Below are 12404 nucleotides of genomic sequence, written 5' to 3'. Positions count from 1 at the left end.
GTGGGGGGTGCCAATGGGGTAAAAAGGTAAAATATCTGTAACAAAAAAATAAATAAATAAATAAAAATTTCAAAAAAAAAAAAAAAAAAAGAATATTTCATCTGTGATAACCCAGATGTGTTTTAAGAAACAACCCCCAAATACCATATTTCGAAGAACTTTTCTATTAAGAAATTACTTGCTGATAATAATGATTTTTTTTAAAATTTTTTAAAATTTTTTATCCTCACCTGAGGACATTTTTTCTATTTTTTGTTCAGGTAGAGTGGGAGGGAGAGAGAGGAACAGAGAGAGAGAGAGAAACATCGATATGAAAGGAACACATCGAGTGGCTGCCACCCACACGACCGACCAGGGCCGGGGACAAACTGCAACCGAGGTACGTGCCCTTAGTGGGAACTGAACCTGGGTCTCTCCGGATCGCAGGCCAACGCTCTAACAGCTGAGCCAAACCGGCCAGGGCGATGATAATGATTTTTAAAAAGTTGTATAGATTCAGCTTTGCGCAGTGCCAGTATCGTAGCCAATGAGGTTTATCCGAGGCGCGATTATTGTTAATTGAAAAAAAAAAGTTGTATAGATCCGGACTTGAATCTCAGATCCAATAGCCATTCATTCGCTCTGCATCCCCGGGCCTAGCGATTGGCGATACAGTGAGGAGAGGCAGGTGTGTGCCTGTCCTCACAGAGCTTACATTCTATCGGGAGACAATAAACAAAGAAATCAATGAACTCAAGAAGTAATTTCGTAGAGTGACAAATGTTATGAAGAAAATTAGGTAATGTAATAGGTGTGTGGGTAGTTGGGAGGGTGAGACTCTTTGTTGGTGTGAGTGATGAGTTGTGATAACTGAATGAAGGAGAATGCAGCCAGAAATGAGTGGGAAGAGCATTTCAGGCAGAGAGAACAGCAAAGGCAAAGACCCTGAGGTGTGGTTTGAGCACTAGAAAGGTGGCGGGTGAGGTTGGAGGGGTGTGGGTGAGGGGCTCAGTCATGCAGATCCTCGTAGATCATAGCTGGGTGGGCAACAGAAGTCCTTGGAAGATTTGAAGGAGCCGCTTACCAGCTGGGTGTGTGCCAGTGATGTAATCTGCCTGAACCTCAGTTTCTTCATCTGTAAAGTGGGGATGATGTCAATCCCATTTTATGATATTGTTAGAAAACTGGGTGACACAAGGCGCAGAAAGAACTAAAATGGGACCTTGTAGCTATTTGCCAAATGCTAGTCTCCTTCCCTCTCTGGGCCTCAATTTCCCAGAAATTGAAAGGGTAGGACTTGGTGGTTTCTGTGGCCTCATCTAACTGGAAAACTCTTAGTGCTTATAAAAGGAAAGAGAGTTCCAAGCTAAAATGTTAGGAACATTACTTCAAAATGAAGATAAAGTGTCTTGGAAATTGTGTTGTAAATCATTGCTGAAATAGGATTCCATTTATAAAAATTCAATTTGAGTGCAATTTTCTCAGGAACACACACTTACTGTACAGAGTAAGGTCAACCTGTGGGTACCACTCTCTCCTCCAGACTTCCCTGCATCCTGGTGCAGAGGTTGGGGCAGCTTTGGGGGATCGGCCAGGGGTGGCTGTCCAAGGCCCCTATAATTAAGAGCTCATTATCCTCACCCTCTGATTGGATGACCCCTAAGCTCTGGGTCTGGCAGAGTTGGGGACAAACCTATAGGGAAGAAGGAGGTCCTTGGGGAGGTCTTGGAATTTCAGGGGGGTCACACGAATCCCCAGACCTAGCGCTGCTTATTCCTATAGAACAAGGAGTGCTACACAGTCATGTACGAACTCCTTGTTCTGGGGGAAGGAACATCCATGGCCCACTGAGCTCAGATGTAGCCTCAGCACTCTCTCCGGGCAGTCTCCACCAACTGACCACAGTTGCCAGGTGAGTAAACCTTCGGCCATTCCTGATCTCGTCTTCCTTCCTAAAATGGAGCAAATTGAGTCCCAGAGAGGGGAGGTGACTTGTCCAAGGGCACACAGCTAACAAGTGGCAGAGCCTGGTCTCCTGGTTTTGCACTGTCCCCTGCTAACCCCTTGGAGTGGGAGGCCTGAGAGACCATCTGCTTCCAGGAAGAAAGATATGTCATCTGCACATACAGCCATGGAGATGCAGGGATGTTGGTCCAATAGAATTAACAGGGGCTTCCTGGATTGGCGTCCTGGCTCTGTCGCCTCTCCCTCTAACAGTGCCCAATGATAACCAGCAGGACCCCTTAGTCTGGTGCATGTGAGACTCGCTGAACACCAGGTTCAAGGGTGAGCCCCGATGGACTCCAGACAACTGGTGTATCCCCTCCCCCGACCCACGGCCACAGCAGTTTGTTCATGATGGACGGTTAAATCAGTGAAAGTAAAGAGATGCCCATTTAGGGCAAGTTTTGGCTGTAAACTGGTTTGGCCACCAAGTCATTGTATGATCTTGGATCCATTGTTTCTTTCTGAGCCTCCTGTAATCAAATTTGAAAAAGGTGTGTGTTTGGAGATGGAATGGGGGCAAAATCACAATTTTCATGATAAAGTCTGTGGACTACCAGGGACTCTAAGGTGGTGTCTCAGTGGCTGGAGGTACTTAACCACCTCCCCTACCCCTATTTACCCAGACCTACTCTTCCCTTTGCTGAGCTTCTGAGGAAGGGTTGCCGTGAAGAAAGGGCTTTGCATCTGAAAAGGTGACCTCACAGACTCTTCCTACCCTGAGAAACTGAGTCTGGGACATTTTGGGGCAGCATGGCCCCTGTTTTCATAAAAGATCAACAAACATTCATTGAATACCTACTGTGCTACACCAGTTGAGTCTGTCTAAAAGAGTACACTTGTTTAAAAAGAACACTGAAACATACTCAACAAAGAAAACTTGGGACACAGAAAATGACTAAGAAATAAGTAAAATTCGTAGATAATCTCATAGTGTCCATCATCATGTTGGCAAAGTCGGTGAGAGTCATTCCTTTCTCTCTCTTCCTCCTCGTCTCTCTCTCAACGTTTCTGTCTGCAAGCCCATCTTTTAATTTAGAGACTAGTTATGTTCTTGTTCCTCTGCTCCTTCCAGTTTTCTAATGAGAGACACACAGCTTATTCATGGGGGAAATGCTCTTGGTTCCTCTTCGATTCAGGTGGAAGCCACTGTCAGTGTCTCAGAGCACGGGCAGATAGAGTTGTTCCTTCCTCTTTCTGAGGAGCCATGGCCTGAAATCTCAGGGTAAGAGGGGTGGCTCCCTCCAACACCATAACTGCTCCCAGGAGGAGGAATTGGTGGGGATAGGACAGGACATTCACATTGGTGAAGCGAGCACCTGCCAACATAAAATACCTTCAAGGGCTTTTGAAAGATTCCATGGGAGGAGCAATTCAGCCCTCTCCAAGGGCTAATGTAGAGAAAGCCACTCATCTTTGAAGAAAGTTCATATCTCAGAAGATGTTAGTCTTTTACACTTTAGTGTGAATGAGGCCCTTAGACCAGATCTCCATTATGGTGGGATAAAGTCCCAAGCAGCAGGTTGTTCCATGTCCCAGAGGGTGGTCCCTCCTCTGTCCTCTGTATTCTCCTCTATTATTGCTTCTTTCGCAGTACATTAGACTTTGATTCTCTGTCACCTTCATGAGATTGGGTTGCTGAGTCTTGAATCCCCAGTGGCTGGACCAAAGTGAACTTCAGTAAAATCTCCCTGAATTAGCTCCTCCCCTCACACTGTGCTGCATCACGATTTTTTCACTTTCCATCTCTCATTGCAATTTATGATCAATATTCGTTCATTTCTTGCTGCCTTTGCCACCAGACCCTGAGGTCTGTGAGAGCAGGGGCTGTCTTAGTTTGGGTTTCCACCCAAGCAGAGACTGAGACAAGAACTTAGGTATAAATATTTAATTTGGGAGATGATCCCTAAATATACTGTGAGGGAGTCGGAAGATACATGGAGAAGGGAGAAAGTCAGCAAGGAATCTGCCTATCAGGGGATGACTGCTGTGAGCAGCTAGAACTCAGTCTTGTTGGGGAACCTCTGAGAGTTTGTAAATATGCCTCAGAATTGTCCCCCTAGAAGGCAAGAAAGCTGGGATATTTGTTTATTAACTCCCATCCCTTGTTGGTTGAAGGTTACTCCTGGGATGTCAATGCTGGCACAGCTGGAAAAATGCATGTAGGCAACGTGATGCAGAAATGGGTAGATGGGTGTAAACTTCCACAGGCAGCCTCTGGGGCAGGCTGTGGGTGTACGGGGGGGACTCACAGCATCTGTGTTCTTTGCACCGCTGTATGCTCAGCTCATCGCTCAGTGCCACAGACGTGGTCAGCAGTCTGTGAATGCTTGCGAAACGACTCAGTGAGCAGGGGACTGTCTTCAGATGACATCGACCCACAGAGCAGAGAACACCAGAGCTGAGTGAGCCCTTGGCAAAACCTCTCAGCCAGCATTCCCCAAACTGTGCAGTGCACCTCGGGGGAAAAAGGCTCCGTGAACACTGAGTTTGGGATCTTCTAATTACTCTTACCATTTTGGAGAAATACAATCCACATTGACACAGTAAATATTCTGAGAAACCCTTCAATAAAGAAACCTGTTTATCTCAATGGTTTCAAATCACTTTGGTTGCTAAAACATTTTTTTTTTTTAATGGAAACTTTCCTCCTTTTAGTCCATTTTGGGCGCTATGGCTGATCCAAGGCCTTCACTTCTCAGATGGTAGGTTGAGGTCCAGAGAGGGGAGAGGACTTGCCCAAGACCTGGTGCCCAGACAGGTTGACCCCTGCCCAGACCATCGCTCTGTGGTTGGACCCATTCTCTTTGGCCCGGCTTCTTGGCCTCTCCAGCTCCAGCTTCCGTAACAACATCAGCAGCACCCAGAGCTCTGGGGTGGACCCTAGCAGATCATTGCCCGTCTCTCAGACCATTGCACCTGGTGGCCTGGTTTTTCCATGTTGCTCGGGGGAGAAGTCCCCTTATTGGTAGGGTAGGGCTCACAGGCTTGAAGGAGGGGCTGTGAGAGCCCCAGAGGGCAGGAGGCTCGAAGCAGGTCAGTGCATTTGCATTATGTTTACCCAACACTTAGGCAGAGTCTCAATTTATTTACATTGAACATTTCAGCAACCATCTGCTCTTAAACTGAACGGAAAATTATCCTTCTCCTACTGTGATGGCAGCTCCCTCGGATGTTTTTAATAAAAAATATCTATCATTTTAATGCAGACAGCTCAGCTAATAAAAATGATCTGTGTCATTAGTAATTATCTCACAAATACAGTGCAAACTAGCAGAGAGGCCTGCGGGGGCCCCTGCTGCACGGAGCAGCTCCTCCCTGGGGCCCAGCACCTGTGGGAGAACAGGTGCGTCTGAGGAGGGCGAACCTTTGGAATTCACACAAAAACCAGCACCAGGGAGAGCCACAGAGGGTCTGGCAGGCCCCTAGACTGGACGCGTAGAGCAGGAAGGGGCAACAGAGGTAATGTATCCCACTGGGGGCTTAATAATACCAATGACAGTACTGGCCTTTCCCAAGCTTTGATTGTGTAATCTTGCAAAAACCTCTGACCCCATCAACTGCTCCCCTGGTATGGCCCTGCAGGAAAAGGGCTGGAGGATCCAACCAGGGATTATAGACTCAAATGGCTTTGGGGGCCAGCCACATACTATAAATATGAGAAGCTTCAGAGGTGTAGAAAAATGGAATTGTGGGCTTCAATAAGCTCGAAGGTACATTTCTCACTTAAAAACATTAACTAAAAAAATTTAAACACAGACTGGGCAAATGAAAAAGGTTGCAGGTTGGATTTGGCAGCGTGCCATCAGGGTGAGATCTTGGTCTAACCTATGAATTCCCTCCTCCACCTGTCCCTCCCTCACGCAATGATAAGCTTTGGTAGCCAGGGGAGAACTGGGTTGTTCCCACACTCTCTCAGGCTGCATATACACAGGGAGATGTGTAGGGGTCTCCCTCCCAGAACCTGGAGAGTTCACACCTCTGCATTCCCTCTGTGGGCTGAGAAGCAGAGGGAGCTGATACCAGGTTAGAACAGGGGACAGACAGTCAATGAATGGATCTTGGAAACAGAACCTGAAGCTTCCCAAATCCTGAGTTTTCAAGGCGGATCCTGGAGCTGGGGAGGTGGTAGAAGTGAGGAAGGGAGGCTGGGCTGTCTATTAGTTTCAAGCTTAGGTTGGGCAGTGGTCCCAGTCACACGTAGCTGAGTGGGTTAGTTAAAACTCATTCAGTTACAAGGGACAGAAACCCAACTGGCTTAAAGCAAAAGAGGAGTATTTTGGCTTGTGTAACAAAAATATCTAGGAGGTAGTTCTTGGTTCAGGCACAGATATATCCAGGGGAACAAATGGTGCCTGTCAGAAATCTTATTTTTTCCCATCTTCCAGCTCAGTTTTTCTCTGTGATGCCTTCTGGGGACAAACTGGCTACCAGAAGCAACAGGTGTATACCTGCGCCCCTCAGAAACCTTAGCAGAAGGAGCAAGACGCTTCCAAAAGTACCAATCAAACCCTAAAGTTGAATTCCTTTGGCTCTGATTGGCCTGGTCAGAGCATACTTCTGATTTCAGAACCAATCACCCTGGCCGAGTGATACCACACTCAGATTGGCCAGGCTGGCTCACAGACTCACCCTAGGGGCGGGGCCAGCCTCACCTAGCTCAGAGGGACTGAAAGCCGAGGAGGATCTGTTCCCTGGGAAGAGATGGCCAGGAGAGGCATGAATGGATCCTGGGCAGACTCCACCCACAAAGAAAGAAGGAAGAAAGGAACTAGAGATGTACTGGGTGCCTCCTATGGGCCAGAGTGGTCTGCACACTGTGCATAAATGATCTTATTTCATAACCCCAGAGGGTAGGTATTCTAAAGCCAGGTTACAGATGAAGTTCTGAGGAGTTTGCTCATCAGTCACTCAGTGAAGATTGCCCAGATGATGGAGAAAAGGCTGTGCTTTGTAGTTGGCACTGAACAGAAGGGTGTCTGGCTTCAGTGTGCGCTGCGCTATGCTGTGTCCCTCTGTGCTTCTCCGCTCCCGCTGGCCAGCTGTTCCTGGCGGTTATCCATTTTCCAACTGGGGTCTGCGCCTTTTCTTTTCTCTCTTTCCTTTAGATATGTTTTTTTTTTTTAATTGATTTTTTTTTTGAGAGAGAGAGGAAGGGAGAGAGATAGAAACATCGATGTGAATGAGAGACATTGATTGGCTGCCTCTTGCATGCCCCCTAATGGGGATCGAGCCCGAAACCCAGGCATGTGCCCTGATTGGGAATTGAACCAGGGACGATGCTCAATCCACTGAGCCACACCGGCCAGGCCTGTCTCTTTTCTTTATTGACTAGTAGGATAAAAAATACACGGCCATAGGGGTCTGAGAAGTGCACGTCTTCCCTCCCCATCCGACTAAATTCCTAGCAGGGCAGGGAGTATGTCTTACCCACCTTTGGGTTCCCAGTTCTATCTCAGCTTTGGATTGGGGGAGGGGAAGGAGGGGGTCAAAAGATCTGAATTCCAGTCTTGAATCTGTAATCCAGGGCCCAACATTCTTGGCCTTCTCTCTGTCTCCTGGGGCACCTGAGGCCCTGGCTTTTGACCCCTAAGCTTCCCCAGTACACAGCTTTGGAAATGCTGGGAGGGGATGGGGGTGCTCGTGAAGGGTTCTTTGGACTTGAGCATTCTCTGGGCTGTTCTGAGAGTTCTGCTGGTTGAGTGTATGTGCTGGTTTGTCAGTGAATCGGAGCCCATGACCTTCCATGTTGGAAGCTGCTTTAGACAAGACTTGGTTTCAGAAAAGAGTCCAAGGGGGATGCTTGTCTCACCTGAGAAGTCCAGGAGTAGAAGAGGGGTACCCTCGCTTTTTCTCAAACACCTCACCATGTCCTCCCACAAACTGATATTGCACTGGCCTATGTGGACCTGGAGACCAGGCTCAAGCCTTCCTTCTGGGGCCATCAAGCTGGTCACTCTTGATCGAGTTGTGACAGCCATGCAGACTTCTCGCTTCCAGGCAGCTCCAGAGGGACGGGCATGGGCAGGAGAGAAAGGAGGCCTCTCCCATCCCACAGCCCCTCCCAGCTTCCCAATCACGTCAACAATTTCTCTCCGCATTGTTTCCAGTCCTATTAATATTCATAAGCGACTTTTCTATTGTGTTTGCAATTTTCTAGCAGACAGAGAGGCCCGCACGCCCCCATGTTAATAGGATGCAAAGCTCACCAACTCAGATCTTATTAGCAAATCTCCATTAGATCCTCGGCCCTTCTGGGCTGCCTGATAGGCGAGCTTCCACCACGGGTGACAGCTGGAGCAGGTCTTAATCCAGCATGACTGTGCAAACCCCGCTGCTGAGACAAACCTGCAGGCGAGCCTGGGCCAGCAGCGGATCAGGCTGAGCTGGGCATCCTGTTAAGGGTGGGAATGGAGTAGCTGCGGAGAAGCTGGTGTGGGTGCGATGCCTCTCCTCCCAGAAAGCGGCACTTTATCAATCTTTCTTCAAGCACGTAGACTTTAATTTATGTAACAAAATAATCACCATGTGTTTTCTGTTTCCTGTGCGCCACTCGCTGGGCTGGGGGCTGGAATATGGGCACGGCCACGACCTCTTCCCTCCCTTTGGAGGCTCTCTGGGTGTTTGATGAGAAGCTGTGTTTACAAACAATTGCCCCATGGCAAGTGCTATGGAGAGGGAAGCCCAAGAGGTTTTGGCCTCCAGAGAGAGCCGGTCAATTCAGATAGGGCTTAGAAACATCTGGAAACAGGTGAGCAGAATACGAGAAAGGCTGGTGGGCAGCACGGAGGCTGGGAGTCATCCCAGCTCTGCCCTGGACTTGAAGGAGTTCCTTTCCAGCACTTATTAGATGCATGACCTTGGCCACGACTCTACTTCTCTACTGCAGCTCATCTGGAAAATCGGAATAACAGTGGTCCCTTCTTCCTAGGTTTTATATGAGAATTAAATGGTGCTTGACACATAGAAAGCAATATGGAAGTATAGCTAATACAATTGTTATTTATTTAGAGAGTCCCAGGGTTGCTCCCAGCTCCAACATTCTTTAACTGGGACTGTTTCTGTATTGTGGGAACAAGCCTGATGCGCGTGGATGTGCCCAGCTCCGCCCGAGTGAACACAGGCCTTGGTTAGCGCTGTCGCTGCTTGTTGCAAAGTCAGGGCATTTGGCGGGCACTCAGAGAGGGTGGCTGTGTGGCACCAACCCTAAACTCACCAGCCACTGGGGCAGCACTGGTGAAGATGAGGAACATCCAGGTCCTGGAGGAAAGGTGATCAAAGTCTGTGACGTCAGGAAGTTGGAGCAGAAGCCCTGAAGGAAGTTTTCTCTGGGTCTGAAATTTGATGACCTGAGCTGTAAGACCCAGACCCCATCCTCCTGGTGCTTGGGGTGGAACTGGGAAGACAAGTCTACCTTAGGTCTCAGTGCCCTTACACACCCTGTGACGATGGACAAGGATGGGTCCTTCGCTCAAAGGGCCGCAGAAGGTGTGGGAGAGAAGACCTCTGAGGGTTGGGGCAGTCAGGGAGAGCTTCCTGGAAGAGGTGGGCTTTGACTTGAGCTGGGCTTCTAAGAACGGGGAAAAGAAATGTGAAGAGGGAAATAGAAATGTGATTTAGGTGGTAGGCACAGGCGACCCAGGCCTGGAAAAAGGCTGGAGGATGGAGGGCGAGTGACTAGAAGGAGTGAGCTGGGCAATCCCCAGTCCTCAGGAGGCCAGGAAGCAGTGAGCCATGATTTTTTTTTTTGTTGGCTCAGTGTTTACATTGAAAAAGTTGAAAAACTTGAAAGGGCCTGTGGGGTTTTTTCCTTGCCGAAGTCTTCACCATTCATTGTCATAGCACTCTGAGCTCAGTTTACACTTAAAAAAAATTATTTTTCTTGATTGATATTAGAAAGAGAGAGGAAAGGAGAGGGAGAGAGAGATAGAAACATCGATGAGAGAGAACATCGATTGGCCGCCTCCTGCATGCCCCCCATTGGGGATTTGGCCCACAACCTGGGCATGTGCACTGACCAGGAATCGAGCCAGTCTTGGTGCACGGGTCGATGCTCAACCACTGAGCCACAGCAGCCGGGCTCAGTTTATACTTTTAGGGTTACCGGCTTGGCCTCTGCAGCCAGATAGCACCTTAACGTTTTCGTGGGGATTCAAGCCCCAGGTGAAGGCTGAAACTTTAAGCCTTAATGGCTCTAGAAATTGCCCTGAGAGAGCTGTGTCATTCTGGGGACTGAGGCTCTTAGGTGGCCAAAGAGATGGTGAAGTGACCCCTCTCTCACCCCCAAATAAGGGTACTGTGTCTCTTCATTCCCAGACTCACTTCTGCAAAATGCCTGCATTCCGCTCCTTCTAGAAGGGGAATTGCTGGCTGATGGGGGGCCAAGTTCATGTGCCCGCCTCTGGAGTCCAGAACGATCTGGGGCCATTCTCTCTCCCCCTGGAGCCCCAAGTCTGCTCCTGATCCCTTCCCTCCACAGGCTGCCAGAGCGACCGAGCCGCCAGCCCTGTCTGAACGCCTGGGGATAAAGAATCGGGCCAACAATATACCCGAGAAAGTCAAAACTCCTCTAAACTCCCTCAGTTCGTTTCCAGCCCAAGGATTTCCTCACCTGCAAATCTCTGTGTTCGGCTGAAGTCTGCATGCGTTGCAGTCAGGGGTCCAGGAAGGGCGACTTTGGGTTTCCTTCTATAGCTGGGGTTTGCCAGGGAGAGGACACAGCTGAGAAGGAGGGGGTAGTTAGCAGACGTCAGGTGGGCAGTGTGACTTGGTTACTGGGGACATAGGCTTTCTGAGTCACAGACACCAGGGGTGGAACTCTGTCTGAGTCAGCTGCTGGATAGCTATGTGACCTTGAGCAAACCCCATAACCTCTCTGAGCCACACATGAAGTGGTTATGGGGACTAAGTGAGCTGATGCATATAAAATACTCAGCAGTGAGCCTCTCTCCCCCCAGAGCTATAATGACTGTTGCTGTGATTTTGGCACTAGCCTCGTGGAGTCAGCTGGTGGACAGCTGAGCTGTTCAGTCCCTGGAGCATGGCCGCTCTGCCCTCTGGCCTCAGGCTGGACAGGTCCAAGGGATGTTAGAGAGGAGAGTGAGGCATTATTGAGCCTGCCAGCTGAGAAGGAGGGACACAGCTCCACAGAGGGCTGCAGCCGACTGGCAGCTCCCAGCGTGCTCTGGGGCGGGCCAAAGGGACTCTCTCAGGGGTTCAGGGCCATGCAGTCCTACCATGCAGAACTGAGGTGCCAAGAATGTCACAGCTGGCAGGAGTCTTGGGAGCCGTTCAAGCCGACCCCATCAATTGTTTTGTTTTAACCATTAGTATTAGTTTCTCATTGCTGTTGTAACAAATGACTACGAACTCAGTGTCTTATGATAACACAATTTGATTCTCTCATGGTCCAAAATCAGTATCACTGGCAGACACCAAGGAGGGCTGTGCTCTCTCTGGAGGGTCTAGGGGGACAATCTGGTCCTTGCTTCTTCCAGCTTCAGGGGGCTGCCGGCCTTCATTGGCTTGTGGCTACACCACTCCAATCTCTGCCTCTGTGGTCACATTGGCTCCTCTGTGCCCTCTGACTTCATCTACAGGGATACGTGTTTGCATTGAGAGCCCACCTGTATAAGCTGGGATTACCTACCCATGTCAAGATCCTTACTTAATCATATCTATGAATTCTCCCCGCCCCCTTTGCCATTTAAGGTAATATTCACAAGTTCCGGGGATAAGAACATGAATATTTGGGGAAGAGCATTATTTAACCTACCATACCATTAAACATTTTTTGGAGGTAATTTTGGTTTTATAGAAAAGTTGTAAAACTATTACAAAGAGTTCCCATATACCCTTTACCCAGTTTCCCTTTATTATGATCTTACATAAACATAGAGCATTTATCAAAATTAAGAGACTCATCTTGTTACAATATTAGCTAACTTTCAGAACTTACTGGAATTTGACCAGTTTTTCCACCAATGCCTGTTTCTGGTTCCGGATCCAATCCAGGATGCCACGTTGCCTGTAGTTGCTGTGTCTCCTCCAATCTCCATTTTGTCAGTCTTTCATTCTATTTCATGACCTTGACTCTTTTGAAGAGTCCTTGTCAGTCATTTTGTGCATATTCTTCAGTGTGGGTTTGTCTGGTGTTCTCATGATTATATTGGGGTTATGCCTTATTGGGGTGGGTACCTTGGAAGGATGTGCTTCATCAGTGCATTGTGTTGGGGTACATGACATTGACGTGTTGGTGACAGATAACTAGTGATGTAAACCTCCATCGCGTGGTGGTGGTGGTATCTGCTGGATTCTCCACTATAAACTCACTATTTTCCCTTGAGAATTGCTCACTATTTGGGGGAGACACTTTGAGACTATGCACATAACCTATTTCTGCTTCATCTTGCACCCACTGA

General features: G+C 48.5%; 1 non-coding gene across 1 annotated transcript; it reads left to right on the top strand.

Moving 5' to 3' along the window:
* The first annotated feature begins 497 nt into the window (after nt 1-497).
* Nucleotides 498-642, top strand: LOC118629212. The gene has a single exon (XR_004959438.1). It is a non-coding gene; the product is annotated as a U4 spliceosomal RNA (small nuclear RNA).
* Nucleotides 643-12404: the final 11762 nt, after the last annotated feature.

Source organism: Molossus molossus, unplaced genomic scaffold, assembly GCF_014108415.1.
Source record: "Molossus molossus isolate mMolMol1 unplaced genomic scaffold, mMolMol1.p scaffold_m16_p_13, whole genome shotgun sequence".
Taxonomy (NCBI): Eukaryota; Metazoa; Chordata; class Mammalia; order Chiroptera; family Molossidae; genus Molossus; species Molossus molossus.
This window is presented reverse-complemented; position numbering and strand designations above follow the sequence as displayed.